This window comes from Mastomys coucha, unplaced genomic scaffold, assembly GCF_008632895.1.
Source record: "Mastomys coucha isolate ucsf_1 unplaced genomic scaffold, UCSF_Mcou_1 pScaffold1, whole genome shotgun sequence".
NCBI lineage: Eukaryota > Metazoa > Chordata > Mammalia > Rodentia > Muridae > Mastomys > Mastomys coucha.
Window position 1 is genome coordinate 79,774,576 of NW_022196891.1, and position 21,744 is coordinate 79,796,319.

Sequence of the window (21,744 nt, forward strand, 5' to 3'; positions counted from 1 at the left end):
AGAGAGAGAGAGAGGCAGAGAGAGGCTCCTGCAGCCCCCACGGGCCAGGCACGTTTGTGACCCTGCCTGTGTACATGAATGTGTCCCGAGTCTCCAGGAATGGACTTGGGTGCTAAGAAGTAGTAAACTTGGTCAGTGGTCACTCCGTCACTGTCCCAGTAAATTGAGCATTTCAAAGGAGGATTAGTAAGGGCAGGGCTCTCTGGGAAAGAAGGCTGTGCTCGGCCATCTCTTGCTTCTGTCTGAAATGGTTGACTTGTATCTCCTGGGTCGCCACTATGGAATAAGAGCTGGACAAGGAAGGTCACTTACACTAATAATACTATATTGCTTTTTTTTTTTTAATTTGTTTTCTTCTGACAGTAACAAACTACAAAATGGCCTCATTTCTTGGGTCTGGTTGCATTGGATGTGGGGTTGGATTGGTTGAGCCAGTGAAGGGAAGGTTCTCCTAAGAAAGGCATTAACATTGGTGTTCCGGCAACATTGGCAGTGATCTAGCTACTTACTTGTTGAATTCAAGCTTTCAGTGAAGAATGTGGACGTTTCCTAAGCTGTAACCTCTCGAATTGACTGGGAAGATTCTGGAATTCATTTTTTGTTTTGTGTTTTTTGTTTTATTTCTACGAGAGGATAACAGGATCTACTTGTTTTATGGAAATGTGATAGGCTTAAAGTCTTGTGAAAGATTTTCAGTTGTCTGTTTTTAAGGGTCTCTGTTAACTAACATGGAATCTTAATAAGCTAATCCAACCCAAAGACTCATTTTAAGAGAAGAGTTGGGGGCTGGGGAGGCGACTCAGTTGGTGAAGTGTTTGCTGGACAGACACAAGGACATGGACTCAGCGCGCCGCCAGTCACATAAAAAGCCAGGCTTGGCTGTGGACGATACCTGTACCCCAGTGCTATGGATGCTGAGACAAGAGGACACCCCCCCCGGGGGGGCTTGCTGGCCAGCTAGAGTAGCCATCAGTGAGGCTACTCTAAGTTCAGTGAGGGGCCCTGTCTCAAAAAGTAAGGTGTGTGTGGTGGGGTAGAGAGATGGCTCAGCAGTTAAGAGCATTTATGGTTTTTACAAAGGACCCGGGTTCAGTTCCCGGCACCTATTTCATAGCTCACAACTGTCTTACAACTCTTGCTCCAGGGGTTTATGTACATATCTGCAAGCAAGACACTATACATACATATTTGCAAACAAAACACTCATACACATAAAAATAAAATAAATAAATCTTTAAAAATGTGGTAGAGACACAGAAGATACTCAACCAATCTCTAGTCCCTGTATGCACACTTACAGGCATGTGCACTCCTCATAAATATATACATACATATGTGTATCACACACACACACACACACACACACACACACACACACGCACGCACAAAAGGTTTCGGGGGGTAGTAGGAGACTCCTCCAAAATTAGATTGTAGTATAACAGCATGCACTTAGTAGCTGATGGGGGCTCCCCCATCAATTCAATTGTATTGAATTACATTTAAATAGGCAAACAGTCTCTAAGAAACTTCTAGTTTATCTGGTGAAGGTGAATTCAGTTATGAATTATTTTGTGACCTTTAAAACGTCTTGCCCAGGTCCCACCCACCTCCTCCTTTGCTTTGGATTAGAAGTCGAGAGCAGGTCTCCGCCCCCTTAATCTTATTTATACTGCTACCTTGCAGATGGAAGGCCGGAAGGCACCTACTTGCTTTTAATATTGACTTGGTGACTATATTATGGATTCTGAAGGCAAGCGCTGGGGAGACAGACAGACTGCCTTATAGGGAGTCACCACTGGGTAGACAGACAGACTGCCTTACAGGCAGTCACCAGTTTGTGTCGCAGCTGTTAGCACTTGGTAGGGGGATGGATGGCAACCCACTTGCTGCCTTGGTTTTACTGCCTGTGAAGAGGAGGACCTTCCCTAGGTGCTGTGAACATCAGCTCCATGGGGGAAGGTGAGGGGTGGGAGAGGTGAGGTGGAGGGTATCATAGCTCCCTGAGGTGTCAGCATCATCACTGAGAGCAAACAGAAGATGGACGATTGCTACATTTTCTGCACAGGCCGGGAGCCCGGCTGAGAGCCTTCTTTGCCTGGAAGGGATATAGAATAACAAACCCACGTCCAGCAGCACAGGCCGGAGATGGCCGGTGTGGTCCTGACTGCATAGCTCCCAATTCTTAGTGTCAGTGGTCCTGTGGAAATAACTACCATGATTTGATACAGTAGGTTCTCAGTGGAAATTCATCTCTGAGATTCTGGGAGGGGGAGGGGGTGGGGGTGGGGCGTAGGCTCACAAAACACAATAGCCTTGGAGCCAAGTTTTGATCAATAAAATAATTTTCCAGATGGAGAAGGTGTTGGGAGATTTTTTTTTTTTGAGAAAGGAGAACAGTGTGAATGAACTGAGGGAGGAGAAAGGATAAGTACTGAAGGAGGCAAGGGAAAGAACTCAGGATAGCCTTGGTAACGTGCAAGACAGAGGTCCACAGGCTGGACCACATGCCCAGCTAACCGCAGGCTGGACCCACAGGCCTAGCTAAGCACAGCACGTAGGCAGAGGGTCCACAGGCTGGACCCACATAGCTGGGCCCAGCTAACCACAACACTAGGGACTTGGAGGAGAATCTACAAAAATAGGTCTTCGAGGGGCATGCCGTGATCTGTTTCAGTTTGTTTTAAAAATGGATTTTCTTTTCTTTTTTCTTTCTTTTTCAGCATGGAAGATAGAGATATAGAGAAAGCTTTGATCGTTAAATATTTATCACACATCTATCTGAGACTAGGTGGCAGATTCGGTTGGAAACAAAGCCCTGCCCTCTGAAAATTTATATTCTCCGGGGGGCAGTTAGGAAACAAGTGTATTGACTCAGGAGGGACATGCTGAGGGATTCAACCAGGGAGAACTAAGCAGAGGGGAAAATGCAGAGGCAGGGCTGACGCCAACGGCAGAGGGAGGATGCTAGCATGGCAGACGAGGAAGCACCCCGGGACAGCCTGTCCAAGATCCTTTGGAGGTTGGTGAGGGTCGGAATCAAGGAGGGTGTGTCCTGCCGTGACCACTCGGGTGAACGAGAAGGGACACACCCAGAGATGCCCATTGACTTGAAGAGACCTTGCTGAACCTTTACTCTCGCCCTTGTCTGGCCAGGGAGGAGGAAGATGTCGTGTTGCCCCAGGTGCGCACATTTGGTCACCATCTGTCCAACCGACAGTTGAGAGAGCTCAGTTAGATGCTCGGGAGAGGCATTTAGGGCTGGAGATGAAGATGTGTGTGTCATCTGCAGCAAGACAGCCGTGGGAAGGGCTGGGCTTCCCCAGGCAGGGAGTGTGGGAGGAGAGGTTGAGTCTGCAATGAGGAAAAGCCAGCTGGAGGCCGAGGAGCAGTGTTGCTCAGCAGTGTTGGTGCTAATAAGAATTTAAAAGCAAAACCAAATACACTTGATTCAGGTTATTGAATGTTCCCGCCTGGTTGGGAGCTTTTATGTGATTTTTATGTTATTGTTAGGATACATTTTTATGTTGTTGTTATTATTAGGGTAATGCTTTAGTGATCCAAATTCTGGGTGCCCATGCCAACAAGGCAGAAGGCTGAGCCAGGACGGAGGAAGGCCATACTTGGGAATCTGTTATGTTTTGAATGTAAAATGTCCCCTCCCGGTTTCATGTTGTCTTAGTTTAGGGTCATTATTGCGGTGATGAAACACTGTGACCAAAAGCAACTTGACTGGGAAAGGGTTTATTTCATTTACAGTTCCATTGAACAGTTCATCAAAAACAGTGAGGGCGGGAACTCAAGCCGGGCAGGAACCTGGAGGCAGGAGCTGACACCGAGGTCACGAACAGCTGAGGCTTACTGGCTTGCTCAGCCCGCTTTCTTACAGAACCTAGGACCACCAGCCTAGGGATTGCACCGTCCCCAATGGCTGGGCCCTCCCCCATCAATCACTGACTAAGACAACACCCCACAGCTGGAATTCTTGGAGGCGTGTTTTCTCGATGGAAGCTCCCTCCTTTCTGATGATTCCAGCTTGTGTCAGGTTGATATAAAACTAGCCAGCCCACACGTGTTTGAACTCGGCTCCAACCACCCTACCTTGGGGGTGAGTCGCTGGGAAGGGGGGCGGGACCGAAGGATGGGAGGAGATAAGGAGTCCTCGTTACTCACCCCACCCCCACCGTGGTGTACTCACCCCACCCCCACCGTGGAGTACTCGCCCCACCTCCACCGTGGAGATGCCCGCTGCCATGGCCTCCCACCTCGATGGATTCTATCCCCTGAACTTCGAGTCAACAATTAATCCTTCCTCCCTTAAATTGATTCTTACCAGGCTTTGGTTACAACTTAAAAGTCATACAGGGGCTGGGGAATCCACTCGGGAGATGTTTGAACTCAACTGAAGATCCAGTCTTTGGTGGGAGGAGTCATGGTTCAGCAGGGCCTCCCGCGTCGTCTGAGCAGCTGTGGATGCTTCTCCTCCTGTGTGGCTGAGTATAGCGATGGTGTTAGGGTAGCCCATCTCTTCCTGGCTGCCGAAGTTTTTCCTGTGTGTTCCATGATGTGAATGACAGTCTTCCGTTGGCCCCCTCTCCTCAAGTTCTCCAGGGACCCGGCCAGGTGTCTGCTAATTATCGAGGCGGGCTGTCAAAGAGTGAGGCGTCTATCACCTGTCGCCATTCTGGTGCCTCGCAGTCACATAGCTTTCCCATGCTTTTGTTTCTTTCTCTGTAAACCTAGGCCTGTGGTGAATCCCTAGGCAACTGGCAGGCTTGTGGGACAGGAAGTCACAGGGTTGTGGGGCATAAGGGTTCGTGGGGGATAGCATGAGAAGGCTTTCAATGAACATGAAAACAGTGATTAAGAACGGGATGGATGGGCCTGCATTAGCGGCTGTCCTCCACGGAGTGCGTCCTGTGGGACCCAGGCTGGACACACCAGAGTCTCTCAGTGTTTGCATTTGCTGAACAATGCCTCCTCTCACCTCTAGCCACTTGTCGAGTAGACTCCAGCTATCAGACATCTGTAGGCTGTTGGATGATTGTGGGATTCATAGTTCCTCATCAGTGACAGGAAGTCCTCTGTGTTTTGATCTCAAAGCCCTTCAGGAAGGCAGCCTGCCTGGCCTGAGGGTACCTTGCTGCCGCTTCTGCTCGGCCCTTCAGACCTTGACCATGAGAGAGGGCTCCTAGAATCCCTCGTCTGATTTGAGAAAAAAAATTCTTTCACGCACAACCTGATCCTTAGACTTTGAATTGATAGCGGAGGGTCTTGTGTGGTTTTATGAGGTAGCTGCGTTTATCCATCCTCCTGAGAGTAGCTTTTGCTGGAAATCAGCTGTGGCCGCGGCTGTCATTTACATGGAAATGAGTGTCCAGCACTCACACAGTACTCCATACAGCTGATGGAAGACCTTAGTATTCAGTAGCTCCAGAAATGTCCCCATCTCTGCCCCAGGTGTCTGCACCTTGGCTGTGGCCACACTCAGGGGCAGGTTCCTCTGAGTCTGTTGTTGCTGCCGCTGTTAAAATTGGCCTTCCCCAGGTCCCTCCATGCGGCGTGGGTACCAGAGACTCTAATCAAAAGCTGAGCCGGTAACTGGTGTCTGCCTTCGCCGTGCTCCGTGGTTTGTAGGCCTCTCCCCTCCTACATGCCTTGGCCTTCTAATACTTGGCATTTTCTATGGTGCCTGCTGTGTTGATGTCGATAAACTGGGTCATGTTCTCAGTAATACAGCATGAGCTAACTTCCATGGAAATGTGCAGGATTATAGCAAGCCCATTTCTATTGTTCCTTGAATTTATAGGGAAACGATTGTCCCCCAAGTACCGTTTGTGGGTCAAGCTAAATATGCTTTTTTTAAGTGAGACAGCCACAACAGTGATCCCAACGATAAGGTTAAAGCAATGTCTTCATCCCTTTTGGGCAGTGTGGTGGTATGAGAATGGCCCCTAGAGACTCTTATGCTTGAATCCTTCTTTTCCAATTGGTGGAACTGTCTGAGAAGGATTAGGGGGTGTGGCCTTGTTGGAGAAGGCGTGTCACAGGGGTGGGGTTTTAAAAGTCTGGTGACATTTTGAGTTAGTGCTCTCTCTGCCTCCCGGCTAAGATCAAGATGTTGATCTCTTAGTGACTGCTCCGGCACCACGCCTGCCTACAGCCATGTTCCCTACCACGATGGTCACGGACTCTAACCCTCTGAAACTAAGACAGGCAGTTTGAGACAGTCACTAAGAACAAGAGCCCCAGGGACATAAATTCACCCACCGCAAAGTAGAATCCCAGCTCAACTGTTTAATGGCTTTGTAGGGCAACTGACTTGTCTCTGTCTCATCTTCTTCATCTATGAAATGGGATGGTCACCACATCACAGGATTATTACGACAGTTAAATGACTTCATATAAAATGCACCAGAAGAACACCTGTTATATATCAATTGAACTAATACCTACATTGATCTTCAGCACTAAGCCTCTTTAGAGGTGTGACCTGTGGCTGGTTTGTCTTCATTTCCCTGAACCTTGCATTCTCACTGCATTCCTACCGATGAGTGTAGGCAGGATTGAGGGAGAGAGCACGCTCTGTTGTCAGACTCCACAGAGGGATTCCAGGCCCCTGGAGGGGCAGGCACTCGACTCTGCTCTGGGTCACCTCTTGGGTGCAGTGCTAGAATTCCAGTAGCCTGACCAGCGAGTTGAAAGGATTCTGCAAAGCTTACCCGCTGTGTGAATAAAAGAGAAAGACTCAAACAGAAAGAAACACTTAACAGGTGTGTCTGTGCATGGTGTATCAGAGTGCATGCATGCCACAGCACACACGTGGGGGTGGGGAGAGACGCATTTGTGTAGTTGGTTCATTGTGTGAGTTCTGAGGGTTGAGCACGGGTCACTTATCTTGTGCAGCAAGAACCTGTATCCACGGAACCTCCCTTAGACCCCTTGATTGTTTATAAAATCCCCTTTTTCTCATCTAAGTCCGGCAGCAGCAGCAGCTTTGGGGTAGATGTGTGGGTAGAAAAGACGATGAGAGGCGTTGATGTCTGCCTTGGATTTGAACCTTGCTGCTGTTGGCAGTGGCAGCCCTGTGGCTCACTGAGTTCTCGTTTACCCTGCTGAGGGTGCAGGAGTGGTTTGTGTCCCCTGGATAAGGAAGCTAGGGGTTCTTTTCAGTTTTTTAATCATCATCTGTTCTCCCGTTTATCCAGCGAGCATTTAGCTGAGCGCTGACTATGTGTAAGGACTGCGGTAGGTCTGAGACTAGAAATATGAGTAAGATCATCACGGGTCCTCGAAGGGTTCATTTCTATGTGGGACGGTAAGTCAGCATAGGTCAACATATCAAGCTACCCCAGTGTGCTTAGCTTAAACAGCAGACATTCATTGTCTTGCCTTCCTGGAGGTTGGACGTGTCTAAGACATTGGCTGGTTGGGTGCTGGATCCCTTCCCGGCTTGTAGACAGCTGCCTCTCACCATGGACCTTCCTTGATGTGTGTGCAGGGCAGGGGAGGAGAGACATCTCACTGGGTGCCTCTGTGGACAAGGACTCAGTCCTGGAAGGTTTGGGCCCCGCTTTTATGGTTTCGTTTAACCTTAATTGTTCTGGGAGGGTTCTGTCTCCAAGTACAGGTAGAAGTGAGGGCTGAGGCTCTCGTTATGGATTCAGAGGGAAGCAGTTCACTCCTGAGCAGATCCCCAAGGAAGGAAAGTACGGATTCTGACCAAAAGCAGCAGTGAGGACTCGGACCGCTCATCCCAACTGAGCGGCATCAGTGATGGTTTCCGGAGATAGATGGTGCCAGCTCTGTTCTCCAGAGAGCAGTAGCTATGTGGAGAAGAAGAATCAATATGAACAGAGGTGTATTCACCCGAAGCTGAGTGTGTTTGCGTGTGGTGTGGGTGGGGGGTGGAAGCTACGTGACATTCATTGACCTATTCAAGCTTATCTCTGAATTACTCGTCAAACATTTCCTGAGATCAGCTCTGCGGTACAGACACTGACTGTGGGGTTCAGAGAGGGTGTGGAGGCTCAGGTTTGCAGTTTTCTAAATTATAGGGCCACGGCGTTTGCTCTAACCTAATCAACCGACTGCTAGACACTCACATTATTTGATTACAGCTGCTGGACACTGAAAGCCAATTGCAAGTGGCTCCCTAGGCCATGCAGGGGGCCCATCCTTGGTTAGGTCAGGTAAATATTGAATTATTATGAGGACTTAGCCTGAGGAGAGGTGACGGGCTAATAGCTGGAGTAATAGCAGGCCACCTCTGATTGTACTTTGAAGTCGTTTTGAATTTATCTTCTGTGGGGCTTTTTCTTATCTCTAGTTGCATTTTCTCTTCCTGCTTCCCCCTTCTCTTCCTCTTCCCACTCCCTTTCCTCCTCCTCCTCTCCCTCTTCTTCCTCTTCCTCTTCCTCCTCCTCCTCTTCCTCCTCTTCCTCTTCTTCCTCTTCCTCCTTCTTCTCATCCTCTTTCTCCACTTCTGGTCTGTACCCCTATGAGGCCTACAACTGAAGAGAAAACGGGGCATCTGAGTAACTGTGTAGCCAGGTTGTGTTGTGTTGCATTGTAAGGTACCTACTGCCATGGTCCCTGCCATGATGGTCATGGACTCTAACCCTCTGAAGCTATAAACCACCAGGAAATTCTTCTGTAAGTCTCTCTGGTCACAGCCATAGAAAAGTAACTCAGACTCGAGGCTCCTTTGGTATTAGCAAAAGACCTCATGAAGACTGTTGGAGGGTATGGCGGCTGAGTCCAGCCTGGTCTAGCTCTCGTGCCTGCCTCCATCTGCTAACACATCCCACTCATTCATAGCCTCTCCACAGACAGGCCTCTGCAGGCTCAAAACCACCCCCAAGGCCGCTTGTGACTACGTGTGAACATCAGTGTGTGCGCTTCTCTGGAGAGGGTCGATTTGGAGCTTTCAGCAGACCCTCCTGTGGCTTCAGTAGCCAAAGGGGGGCTCAGGACAAACCATCTAAACTGACACTGTAGCCAAGCTGCAGCGAGAGAGTAGAGACGGGGACAGTTTCTACGACACGGGGAAGTGATCTGTCCCCTGCTATTGCCTTGCTCTAGAGGTTTTGCACATAACTACCTTTGACATAGGGTCTGGGATGTCCCAGGAGAAGACAGTCTACCAAGAAGGCAAATGGTATTGGCTGAGAAGTCCATTAGAGAGGGCTGCTTTTTCAACTTCATCCTGACCCACCCGGGCAGTGGTAAGGAGTTTAGATGGCTCCTCTGCCATCAGTCACCATCTCTGTAAGCTTTAAGGGAGTACATAGGTGTAGAACAGGTGGAGCCTGTCATATGCCAGGCGCTGCTGGCGGAAGGTGGGAGAGTAGAAGATGAAGGATGATGGGCGAGTTCCAGAGTCCTGAGTTGATGGGAAATAGTGAGTGGAAAATATTCATCTTCATATTTTTTTCCCCTCTGAAAATGTGGGCAGCGTGAGAAATATTCCAGTAAATGGGCAAAAGCAACGCTTTTGTCTCCACTATCTCTGTAGTTCAGCGAGTTCTGATGACACATGGAAGCAGTACGTGTTTATGGCTGTGATTATGCTGCCATCCGTTTCCAGCGCTGTAAACTGGGGGTTTCATTGAATATGAAGAAAGTTGGGGTTGCCTCTTTTCTTTCTTCTAGGTGCTGAAGTGAGAATTAGGAACCTAGCGAGGGTCTCTACCATTCAGATCTGTCCCCCCCAACCCAGGCCTTTTGAGTTTGAAGTATTAAAGCACCGTGTCTCCATCTTTAATGCTGATGAGCCCTGAGAGCAGGGTGCTGTGTGATGTCACTGGGACAGCAGAGTACTGTGTGGTGTCACGGCTGCCACTGGGACGGCTCGTGACCTCTCTCAACGGGGGCCTTTTCAGAGCTGCACTCCTCTTCCCTCAGACGATCTGGGAACTAACATAAGAGAAGCTTCCTGTCAGAGCCTGGAACACAAGCTCCTCAGCTCCATGCACACTAACCAGCTTGTCCCTGTGCCGTCCTCCCCCCACTCCACCCCACCCAGTCCCCCAATCTCCTGGGTAATGCATTCCACACGCACACGAGCTGGAACGTGCTCCTTTCAGTTTCCCTCAAATCCACAGGCCCCTCTCTAGTTCTGGGAGGTGTCTCCTACTTCTAGGGGAGACGTGGGCCTGGTGCTTTGCAAAGCCTGTAAACCTTTCCCCTTCACACACCACCTCCTTAGGGAGGTCACTCTCAGCTTGTTTCTCCACCTCCTCATCTCTCTGTCTGCCCCTAGGGTGCTCTCCTGTCCTCCCCGTCCCCCCGAGGCTTGGCTAAGGGCCATGAGTAGTCAGCTGCCAGGCTCAAGGCTGCTTGGTGCGACAGGCCCTTTCTGGCATTGCTCAGGGCACCACTGTTGGCACCGTCTCCAGCCACATACCGGGTGATGGTAGGGATCCTGAGCCAGGATGTACGACCAGACGTACCTAGAAGGTGATTCTGTGGCCTCGGCTTTTGTGAAGGGTAAGAAGTTCATGTTGAGATGACTAGCAGGGATTTTAGGAGCTAGTGAGAAGGAAAGGACCAAACCTGCCTCCCTGATTGGTTGGTCACAGGGGGATTTATAGCGGCAGTAGGGGGAGGGAGGAAGCTGCTTATTCAGTGGAAGGTGAAGGATTTGCGGGCTCTTGTGTACCATGTAGACAGCTTTCATGCCTCTGCATAAATGGGGAGTTCCTACCTTCTTCCTGGCAATAGGGGCTTTTGAGCTTATGATGCGTCAAGGCCATTGACTGGACAAACCGGCTGCTTGTGTACAAGTCCACTTTTGAAAACCTGCTTCTAAGCCATTCTTTTTTTTTTTTAAGATTTATTTATTATTTATTTATTATAAGTACACTGTAGCTGTCTTTAGACGCACCAGAAGAGGGCGTCAGATCTCATTATGGATGGTTGTGAGCCACCATCCATGTGGTTGCTGGGATTTGAACTCATGACCTTTAGAAGAGCAATCAGTGCTCTTACCCACTGAGCCATCTCACCAGCCCCCTTCTAAGCCTTCTTGGTGGATTCTGGAAGTCTTTACAGAAAAATAGCTTGAGTATTGTGAACTAAGGCGTTTACACCCTACCAGCTCCAGATCTTAGTGTAGACATCATGAACTCCTGGGTGCAGAGGCCCAAACTCAGTAGTGCTGCGGTAGGTAGCAGTAGCCTGTGGTGTGGTACACTGGTTTCTCCGAGCCAGACTCACATGGCCACTCGGGGCTGGTGTAATAAGGAAACTTTTGTGCTCCCTCCTTCACGTTCACAAGCAGACATTTTTCTCCAACGCTCTGTTGTAAAACATCAAAATCAACCCGGGAGCAACGTGAGGCTGAAGAAGTTAATGATCTACATAAGAATAGTAACTCGCCACGTAAGATGCATTTTTAAGAAGTGGACAAATGATTACTGTCTTGCTTAAGACCTTATAATTTTGGGGGAAAAAATGAGAGTTTGGAAACTTTGTGTATAAGCAGTCCTCCACAAGTTCCACACCCATGAGTTCAGTCAATCAGAGATTGAAAATATTTGGGGGAAAAAATGAATCCCTACTGAGCATGTATACATGGTGGGTTGTTTTTTGTTGTTTTTTTTTTTCTTGTCACTATCTCAGTACACTGGGACAGCCAATGGCACAGCACTGGAACTGCATTAGGCATTTCTAGTGATACAGAGATAATTCAAAGTATACAGGAAAATGTGTATATGCTGTATGCAAATTCGGTTCCTGTTTTCATAAGTAACTTGAGTGTCCACTGATTTTGCTATCTAGGTAGAGAATGGTCCCAGAACCAGTCTCCCACGGAGGCTGGGGCATGGATATCATTGTATGTTAGCAAACAAACAAACCCCAGGAGGCTGGGGCATGGCTATCATCATATGTTAACAAACAAACAAACCCCCTCTGCCCAGTACTAGTTGTCTTCATGTATGTAAAAAAATGCTATATGTTAAAAAAAAGTACCTTTGCCAACGAGACCTCACAGAAATAGCATGCAGTTCCTTGGCTGCATCTTGCATAGATTCACATTAGGATCACTGACTTACTGTGTGACAGTAACACGTAGGCCAAGTTCCACGTCTCTGAGACAGGCCAGCTCAGGGCTGAGCTATTTAGTCAGGAAGGAATTCTGTCACTCAGTATGGGGACACATGATGCTGGATGCATAGTCCATGTGTTTTGGAGTTTAGGGGTAGAAAAGAGAGGCTGCGACTTGTTTGTAGAGGGAGACGTTTGTGATGAGGGGACTTTCGGGTTAGGCCATGAGAAGTCTACAGGGCCTCAGCATCAGGAATAGATACCAACAGCTTTAGAACAGAAGCTGCAAACAGCTGTCCCGCAGGGCCAAGTGCAGGTCATGTTCACTGACAGGGGAGGACTTCCTCTGACCTTGCTGTGGACAAGTGTCCCCAGAGGGTTCTTGGATGACAGGCGTAATTGCTAGCCTGTGACACTCTTGTGCTAGCCTGTGACACTCTTGTGCTAGCCTGTGACACAGGCTTAAGTGAAGTTAAGTGAAGCTTAGGTTAAGCGAAGGAATAATCAGAGTGGAACCTAGTGGGAGGAAGTCAGGCCATTGGCATGCCCAAGACGAGGGTGTTAAGACCCGTGCTCTCGCCTGTTTGTTTTCTGGCTGTCTCGAGGTGAACCGCCTTACTTTTCCACATACCCCCCAGCATGCCGTGCGGTCTCGCCACAGGCCCCAAAGCATGAGATCCAGCTGAGCGTGGTAACCAAAACCTCTGAAACCGTGAACCCAAGTAAGCCTTTCTTGCTTTTAAAGCTGATGACCTCAAGTGTTTTGTCACAGTAATGGGACAGTAACGATCATGCACTGTGCTTACGTTTGGGGGGGGGCGTGCCGGAAGCCTTGATACTCCATGAAGGTGACGGCTGCTCTTTGGCTTGGTGACAGGTGCTTTCCCCGTGTGTTAGCTCATTTAAACTCAGTTTCCATTCCCATTGCCAGATGGGGAAACTGGGGTGAAGTGAGGTTAAAAGACAGATGCAGTTCCTTAGAACCAGGAGAGGGGGCGCTAGCGGCTCAGTGTGAGACATCTGTTCCTAGAGTGCGTGGGTGGTGTCCACTCTCCTCTGCCTCACGGCCTCCAGGGGCTCCAGTCCTGGGAGCAGGGACAGCTTTACCTTTCCTCCGCAAGCCTCATCTTCCCACTGCAATTTAAACCCAGCCCAAAGGGAGTCAAGACCAAATCTCAAGAGAAAAGAAATCCTAGATGGGAATTCTCTTTTAAATTATTTAAAGTGATTATTATTGTTGTTGTTGTTGTTGTTATTGTTGTATGCCTATGGATGTTTTGCCTGCCTGCATGTCCCCAAAGCCAGAAGAAGACATTGGACGTCCTATCTCCTAGAACTAGCACTGTAGATGATTGAAAGTTGCTTTATGAGTGCTGGGAATTGAACTTGGATCCTCTGAAAGAGCAGCCAGTGCTCTTAACCCCCCAAGCCATCTGTCCAGCCCCATAAGTAGGAATCTCCCAAAACCATCCCCTTCTTACAAACGCCTCTAGAGCCAATTGGTGAGCTGCCGTGATTTTGAGTGAGGGGCCTGGTGGAGTGATCCTGTCTGGGGTGGGGCTACGCCTCAGGGAGGCCATTTTTCAGGTTCTGAGGGAGTAAGGGAGGTGAAGTGGGAGCAAGTACATGCTGGTGTTCAGAGAGTAGAGACCAGAGACGCTCCCTTGACAAAGAATTAGCCAACTCCGAATGTTTGCAGGGGAATGCGAGCAGCCCTGCCTGGGTGGCCAGTCTGCAGCAGGGACTTAGAGGAGGCCTTGCAGGTGCGAGGACCTGAAGGTGCTGAGCCATCTACATTAGGAAGGATTGCAGGAAGAGGACCGAGGTGAAAACCAGATCGGCAGCCACAGCCCGAGGTGTCTTGTACAGGATCAGTCAGAAGTGGGGTCATTAGCTCTAATTAAGATGTGAGGTAGGCGGGAGGCTTACTGTGGATGGTGAGTTCGTCTAACGCATTTAAAGTGGAGGTAGGTGTTCCCTCCAGCGCTTCCCAGTGAAGGATGGAAAGATGTAGTTGGGTTGTAGATAAGGATTTAGTAGTCCTCTCGAGGGAAGCTTGCATGGCATGGGAGAGTCAGGGCTCTGGGATCCAAGCCCAACTCGTTCTTTGAGCAAGCACATGTTCTTGAGCATGTCCTCGAACCTTCTCTGCCTCAACCTCATGACAGGAAACCAGGGACTGTTCGAAGCTCATGGGGAGCCAGGCTAGCATAGTGTAACCTACACAGGGAACAAGAGAGCCATGGCGGCCTGGCCGCTGTTAGGACTCTGCAGAGGAGGTGGTGGGGAGGGTTAGAACTGCCTTGTGTTAGAGCTCCTTGGTGACTTTGGGGACAGCAGTCTCATTATTGTTTCATGAATGCTGCTTCCACATGAGTTAGCCTGCTCGGCATCGCCACAGCGTCCAATTATGTTTCTCTTACAGAGTTGTGTCTGTGCAGATTTAATAACCAATTACTCATATTAACTTTATGTTCTCCTTAAGTAAGAGGAACACACTGTAGAGGAGCCGAGAGAGGAGACGCACTATAAAGGATGGGGTGGGGGTGGGGGGCAAGACAGCAGACAGGAACTTGTGGTTGTTTCCACGGAATCTGTTTTCCTTTGAACTTCCAAACTCCTAGCGCTGGGAATTAGAAAGAGGGCAAAATGCTCTGAACTTGGAAACCGTCCAGACGGTTTCAAGGAGGTAGTCCGCTGGCCTCCCCATTCAGGCAGCCTTCAGGATGGCAAGGGAGGCCAGGCTAGCCTTAGGAAAATATGCCAGCCTTTGATGTTCTGGAACCATCCATCATGGTTAAGGTTGGGCCATGGGGTCTAGAGAAGCTGGGGACACAGATGAGACTCTTAACGGGGTTGGAGTCTGACTTTCAGTGAGGCGGACTAAGCTTTGTCCTTGGCAGCCTCTCAAGGGGGAAAGCCTTCCTGGGAGTTTGTGAGCAACTCTTTCGGGATGTGTGTCTACAGACCTGTTCCCTTATCGATAATTAAGGCCGAATTGATGCTCACGAAAGGAGGTCCCCAGTAAAGTGCACCACCTGCCCACCCTCAGCATGCAGGACGGTGGGACGCCGGAGCACCTTCCGACTCCGTCTGTCATTTATTTGAGAGCCTCCCTTGAGATAAGCGCTGCCATGCCCAGCCCCTGGCAGTCCTGTCTTCCACCCCCCTAGCTCTGGCTTACCGCTCACACAGTGTACATGCCCCACACATAAGACCGGTCCCCACCCCCCTAGCTCTGGCTTACCGCTCACACAGTGTACATGCCCCACACATAAGACCGGTCCTCACCCCGCTAGCTCTGGCTTACCGCTCACACAGTGTACATGCCCCACACATAAGACCGGTCCTCACTATTGAGGCTCTAAGCCCGCCTGTGTTCTCCTCTGTCTTTCTGGGCAGGTCCAGCTGCCCACATGGATTCTTGGAGAGGGCAGCTCTACATGTTGAGCAGACGTGAAGAAAACCCTAATGCACATCCCATCTTCATCGTTTGGAGGCGTCTAGCTTACGCATTTTGGGTTTGATTTTCTTGAAGGTGGGGAACATGGGGCTTGGACAGAGGTTCTCCTGTGCACTGGGCTGTGCGCACGTTCTTACTGTGAGAATCAAACCAGAGGAGGGGAGGGTCAGGGAGAGCCTGTGGAAGGAAAGCTGCTGAGGTTCTCGCAGCAGTCGCACTTGGATGTGATGGTTAGAGAGGAAACTTAACCCCACCCCCATTCCGTGTCTGGGTGTGTACTTACTGTTGGAATGTTTTAGAAAATACTTGCTAAAAACAAAATTAAGAAAATAAATCCCGCCCCAATTCTGCTAAAATGTGATTTATATGTTTTATTACACATTTTTTTTCTCCCCAAAGTTGTACATTCATATTGCGTTGAAACCCAGTTTTGCTACTTAACAATACATCATGGTTTTGTTACCATGTTAGAATTTATCTACTATAACAACACTTAAACTTAGGGAGAAAATGTTCGATTTTACGATACTCTATTTAACCGCTGTGCTGCACATGTTGTGGCTAGCAAAACCAGAGGTACTTTATCCAGTAAGGGAGACAAGCAGCTTGCTACACGCAAAGATAAATGTGTGCTTACAAACTCAAAGTGCCAAGGAAGAAATCTACCCGGTGCTGATCATGTTTATTAGAGAAGAGAGGGGTCTGCTTTTGGGGAGCACTCAAGGGCTTCGGGAAGTGTCGATAGATTGACACTGGGGAAGATCAAGGAGGGGGTGTTCCTGATGAAGAGTAGCCTGTGCAAAGATCCTCTATTCGGAGATAGCCTGGCCTGTCTGTGAACCTGAAGGCAGGCTGGGGTAGCTGGGGCAGAGGGAGCCGGTGTGTGTTTATTGGTTCGTTTGTCAAAATTTTCCTTAAAAATTAATTGGTTGTGTGTCCATGTGTGGGTGTATATGGCAGTGTGTTCATGTGTGTGGGTTCATATGTGTGTGTTCATGTGTGGGTGTGTATGGCTGTGTGCTCACCAGCCTGAGTATGTGTGTGTTCATGTGTCTGTTCACATGTGTGTTCACATGTGGGTGTATATGGCTGTGTGTTCATGAGCATGGGTATGTGTGTGTTTACATGTATATGTGTTCATGTGTGTGTTCATATGTGTATGTCCATGTGTGTGTTCACGTGTAGGTATGTATGGCTGTATGTTCATGAGCATGGGTGTGTGTGTGTTCACATGAGTATGTGTTCATGTGTGTGTGTTCACATGTGTATGTATCTATTCATGTGTGTGTGTGTGTTCATGTGTGTGTGTGTGATTGCTCCTCTGTTCACAGTGGCCAGAAGAGGGGATCAGATCCCCCAGCACTAGAGGAGCAGGCATTCATGGGATATCCAGCTCATTCTGTGGGTTCTGAGATCCAAACTCAGGTCCTTGTAACTGATCAACAAGCACTGTTGACAGCTGAGCCACCTCTCTCAGCCCTTGTCAGTTCTGCTGATGCTCCCCTCATTCCTCACAAGAGCTGCCTTCAGCCAGCCAGCCCCTGGATCTCTACACTACTGTTCTTGCGGTTCCCATCTGTCTGTAGCCACGTTAATTCAAGTTCTGCCATCATTATCCCTGTGTCGTCCCTGCCATTTGGTGGCATGCCTTGGAAGTTTGTTGCCAACCCAAGATTAATTAAATATCTACCTGTAGTTTCTATTATTAGTTACATCTAGATGTGTAATCAATCCGGGAGTTCATGTGTGTGTGTGTGTGCTGGGAGAAGGTAGGGCATTGTTGATGGTTATCTAAATGATTGGCTAGTTGTAGAAACAGTATTTATTGAATAGTCTATCCTTTCTCCACCATTTTGAAATACAACCTTCATAACATACTGACACTGTGTAGATATTTGGGTCGGCTTCTGAACCTTCCATTATCTGCCATTGATTTGGTGTCTCCTCCATTGTTGGCACCTTCCTGTTTTACTCCCATACCCTTTAAAATCTGATAGAGCAAATCCACACTCATTACTCTTATTTTTTTTCAAGGTATTTTCAGTCCCAGGAAATTATTCTTCTGGATAAATTTTAGAATCATTTAGTTAATTTTGCAGATTAATTTGGGGACAAATGACATCTATTCGATACTGGCATCCTCAGAAAAAATGGCAAAGCTCTCCATTGTGTTAAATCTCCTCTCGGGTTATTGGGTAGAAAGGACATTTTTAAAGAAAGCAGCAGCCTTGAAGACAGCACCATTTCATCTAGAAAATGCCACAACCCAGAGAACATGGCCAGAGGGAAGACCAGACTGTGGTTAGGTCGCTGAAGCCCCTCTGTGGTCTGGGTGTGGTCTCCCCGAACTTTGGTCCACTGAGCAGACCTCAGCAGTGACTCTGAAGAGCAGTGGAAGGTTAGGAGTTTGATGTACAGAGCTCATCTGTGCAGGGTCACCCTCCTCTCGATTTGGCATGGGTCACATTCACTGCCAACAGGATCAGCAGATGAGTTCCCCTGTGCTGTTTTCTATGTGACTCAAAGGCCCTGGAAAGTAATTTAACTTTGCTAAGAGAAGGGTACTCATGACAGCGCAGAAAGGGAGGGTATGGGGGTGGGGATGGGTGGGGCAGATGACATGGGGGGGGTTGGGGGTTAGATATCTGAAAATGCTCTGTGGCCCTGCCCTTACTGAATTGAGAGCGCCACCTGCAGGCAAGGCCCCACATGTGGTCCTTATTGCCCCCCCCATCCCCCTCCCGAACAAAGGGGAGAGGTGTTCTTGTTTTAGTCAGTCTGGACCTGTGAATGTTTCACAGTGTTTTCAGTGTCTGTAGGCCAGGGCCTCCCAGCTCGTTGGTGGCTTCTGTTCTGCCTGGGACATTTGATAGGAATTGACTCCCTGCTACTTCCCACCCAGCTGGGAGGCACATCTGGAAGAGGGACGAGGGGGGGCGGTGGGATGCTTCGGGTTCTGCCCGCGGCAGCTGCCTTGCTTCTCCTGTAGCCTGGGCTGGCAAGATCAGCCCAGCTCTGCTATTTTTAAACTGTCCGCTATGCTCTGGTGGAGGCTGCCTGTACCTCATGCTGAATCATGATCCAGCCTGCTAATTGCAGCAGCGCCTATGGCCTGCCAAGTACCCAGACAGGCATCTGGTTCTGCAGTTTGGGTTCCCGCAATAGGACAGGCAGGATGACAGACACTCCTAGTGGCAGGGGTACCAGGTAGGCCCAGTAAGCACTTCTGTCGTGCTTCTTACCTTTGGGCTTAATAAAGAAATTTGTAGGCACACCACCAGACAGCACCAGATTGTTACAGCTCACACGTTAAAATGAGGGGCCTCAGGACTCTGTGATTCAGACACACGTATTTCGGCCATCAAAGTCTCTTTCATTCCGTCTCTTAGAGCAGGTAGCATCCACATGCAAACCATATTAACAAGAATATCACACACAGGTTGAGGTCTGAGGTCTACTGTTCGTTCTTAGAAACCGGTTTTGCCAGGGCTATTATTATATTTATAAAGCAATGGGGAATGGAGAATAGTTCCCCCAGGGGCTGGCAGTCTGGTGTTCTTTCTCACCAGCCACCTCTTACTGTGTTCCCTCCCTAATATCCCTAGTTGTGAGGCCATGGGACTAAGAAGGGCCCCATGCGTGCCCTTCCTATGAGGGCTGAACCTCCATGCCTTGTCGTCTCCCTAGAGCCTCTCAGAGCCAGCTGCCAGTGCTTGCATCAGTCAGGCTTGACCCTGTGACGCCTGGAGAGAAGCTATGTCCATGCAACCAGGCACCTAAAGGCCTGAGTCTTGACAGCCTCTGTTTACCTTTGACAATGATGCGGCTCTCGAGAGACATTTTCCCATGTCTTTTTAAAAGACAAGGTGGCTGGATTTTTAACCATAGCTGCTGTGTAAATGCTGGGTGTTTACCCATAGCTGCTGTGTAAGTGCTCATCTGGGTCCGCCTTTCAAGCCGAGACCCTGCACCTGCTCAGGCGTTACCAGGGCCAGTCAAGCCAAAGCCTGGATTTCTGTCTGTTCTGGGAGACAGGACACAAGAGCTGAGCGGTGCTAAGGGAAGACGTGACAAATAGCTGTGGCTCCCTAGTTCTCAGGCAAAGGGATGTATTACTTACTGCCTTTGGACAACATTAGGTCTGGTCTTAGGGTATAGACCAGCCCACAGATACTCTTGTAAGATTTGGCCACAAATAGTCAACTACAGAGGAGGCAGTTTGAGCAAGATGACGATGACGCTCTCCTTTCTACGATCTCTTGTGAGGGAGAGTTTAAAAAGACAACTTCAAGGGCAGCCGTCAGAGGGGGGGGGGGGGCTGGCGGAATGAAAGTCTCAGCTATGTTGACTGAACAGATTGCCATCTACCTCCCTCAGGACTGCTGGAAATGTCCTTACAGTGAGTGAGGACAGTTATAACGAGCAGGCCTTGGGGCTGGCCCAGTTTTGGAACGTAGCGGTACGGGCTTCTGCATCTTGCAAGGTCTCCGGTGCACCATGCACAGGGCTTGTTCAGCTCGTGGTGCCTGACTCCCCAGCAATCTTGGGAGGCTCTCTACAGGCTCCTCGGCTGAGTCACCGTCGGCTCCGGCTCAGAGGGCAGGCTGCGGGAATGTAGGCGTGCCAGCTTTCATAGTTGGGAGGTCGTCGGGAGTAGCTGGTGTGGTGGCACGCTATCTCGAATATCACCTCAGCTCTGGAAGGGACCGAGCCATGGAAAGACCACCGAGCTTCCAGGGCATGACAGGCTGGAGGGGAGATGGTCGGTTGGGATAACGATTCCTGCTGTCCCGTCGATCTTTGCCCTGCTTGGACCCAGCCTCTGTCCTTCCTGAACCCCCTTTTGATCCCACTTTCTCCTGTTTTCCCCTCCCCTGAGATTCCTGGAGAGACGTTCCCATTTAGTTTCTTTCCTCATTTCTGACTTGACTGCTCAGCCCACAGCAATCTGGTAAACCACCCCCACCACGCCACTGAAATTATCCTGGTAAATGTCACCTCTGAAGACGTGTGAACAGCAGATCTGAGTGTGGGGTGGGTCTTGTGAGTTCTTTCCGAGGCTTAGCAGCAGTTGACTTCTTGCCTTCTCTCTGCCACGATGCTTGGGTATCACTCACTTCTGCCCTTTCTTCCACTAACCATCCCGACTCCCCCCTCAGGGGCCCACACTCTAACTCTGTCTCAGTCCACCTCAGTGTCCCGTGCGACCTCATTTACCCTGTTTTCAGTCACCCCTCAAACTGGCTATTTTCTCCTTCATATTTCTTCCTGGCTCTGACAAGGAATCGTAGCTGCCTGTGGTGATTTGAATATGCTTGGCCCAGGGAGTGGCACTATTAGGAAGCGTGGCCTTGTTGGAGTAGGTGTGGCCTTGGAGGAAGTGTGTCACAATGCCGGTGGACAAAGAGAGTTTCCTCCTAGCCTCCTGAGGTGCCAGACCTTTCCTGGCTGAAGCTGGATAGAGGTGCAGAGCCTTCAGCTCAGTGTCTCGGGCTGCACACTGCCATGGATACTGCCATGATAATAATGGACTGAACCTCTGACACTGTAAGCCAGCCCCAGTTAAATGTCTCCATATAAGAGTTGCTTTGGTCATGGTGTCTTGTCATAACAATAAAGCCTTAAGTAAGACACTGCCTGTGGACATTCACTGTGTTGTCTGCCCCTCCCCAACTCCTCTACTAAATCTCAGCTTGTCTAGATGAAGTTATACAATCTCTTCCACTTGCTTCTCCCCACATTTTGCCCCCATCTACCTCATCCTTAGCAGCTCTCCACTAGACACGGCCTGTCTCTGCACATCACTGAGTCCTCCTGAGTCCTCATCCAGGCTCTCAGTCAGCCCACTCCTGGACTGCTGGACACACCCCTCAGTAGTTTTTCCTGTCAGTTAGCATCCCTCCAACCCATTCTCCTTCCTGCAAATGGAGCCGTTGCTATTGTTTTATATGCCCCGCCCCTCAACTTCCTGTGTTTGAAACGTAATCCCTGATGTAACAGCATTAAAAGCTGGGACTTAATACCCTTATCAATGACGACGTTATCGTTATCTCCAGTGTGGGTCAGTTGTGAATACAGGTCGGCCGCTCTTTCTTGCTCTCGTGTCTTTCTTTCTGCCATGGGATTGAGCAACAAGGACATTTTCACCACACTTGCCTCCTGGACTTCCAGCCTTTGCCTCCATCAGAACTGTAAGAGAAAAATCTCAATCTCCCTCCCTCCCTCCCTCCCTC

At 49.3% G+C, this 21,744-nt stretch overlaps 1 protein-coding gene and 2 long non-coding RNA genes across 9 annotated transcripts in view; 1 reads left to right on the forward strand and 2 right to left on the reverse strand.

Moving 5' to 3' along the window:
• Susd4 (sushi domain containing 4) overlaps positions 1 to 21,744 on the forward strand; it is a 127,507-nt gene that overhangs the window by 8,804 nt on the left and 96,959 nt on the right. The window lies entirely within an intron of this gene.
• On the reverse strand, positions 18,873 to 20,851 carry LOC116068136. The gene is made up of 2 exons (XR_004109448.1): positions 20,510 to 20,851; positions 18,873 to 20,259 (listed from the first exon to the last, which is right to left on the reverse strand). It is a non-coding gene; the product is annotated as an uncharacterized LOC116068136 (long non-coding RNA).
• LOC116068145 overlaps positions 21,535 to 21,744 on the reverse strand; it is a 1,809-nt gene continuing 1,599 nt past the window's right edge. Inside the window, exon 3 of the long non-coding RNA XR_004109453.1 lies at positions 21,535 to 21,624. This is a non-coding gene — a long non-coding RNA (uncharacterized LOC116068145). The remainder of the gene's footprint in view (positions 21,625 to 21,744) is intronic.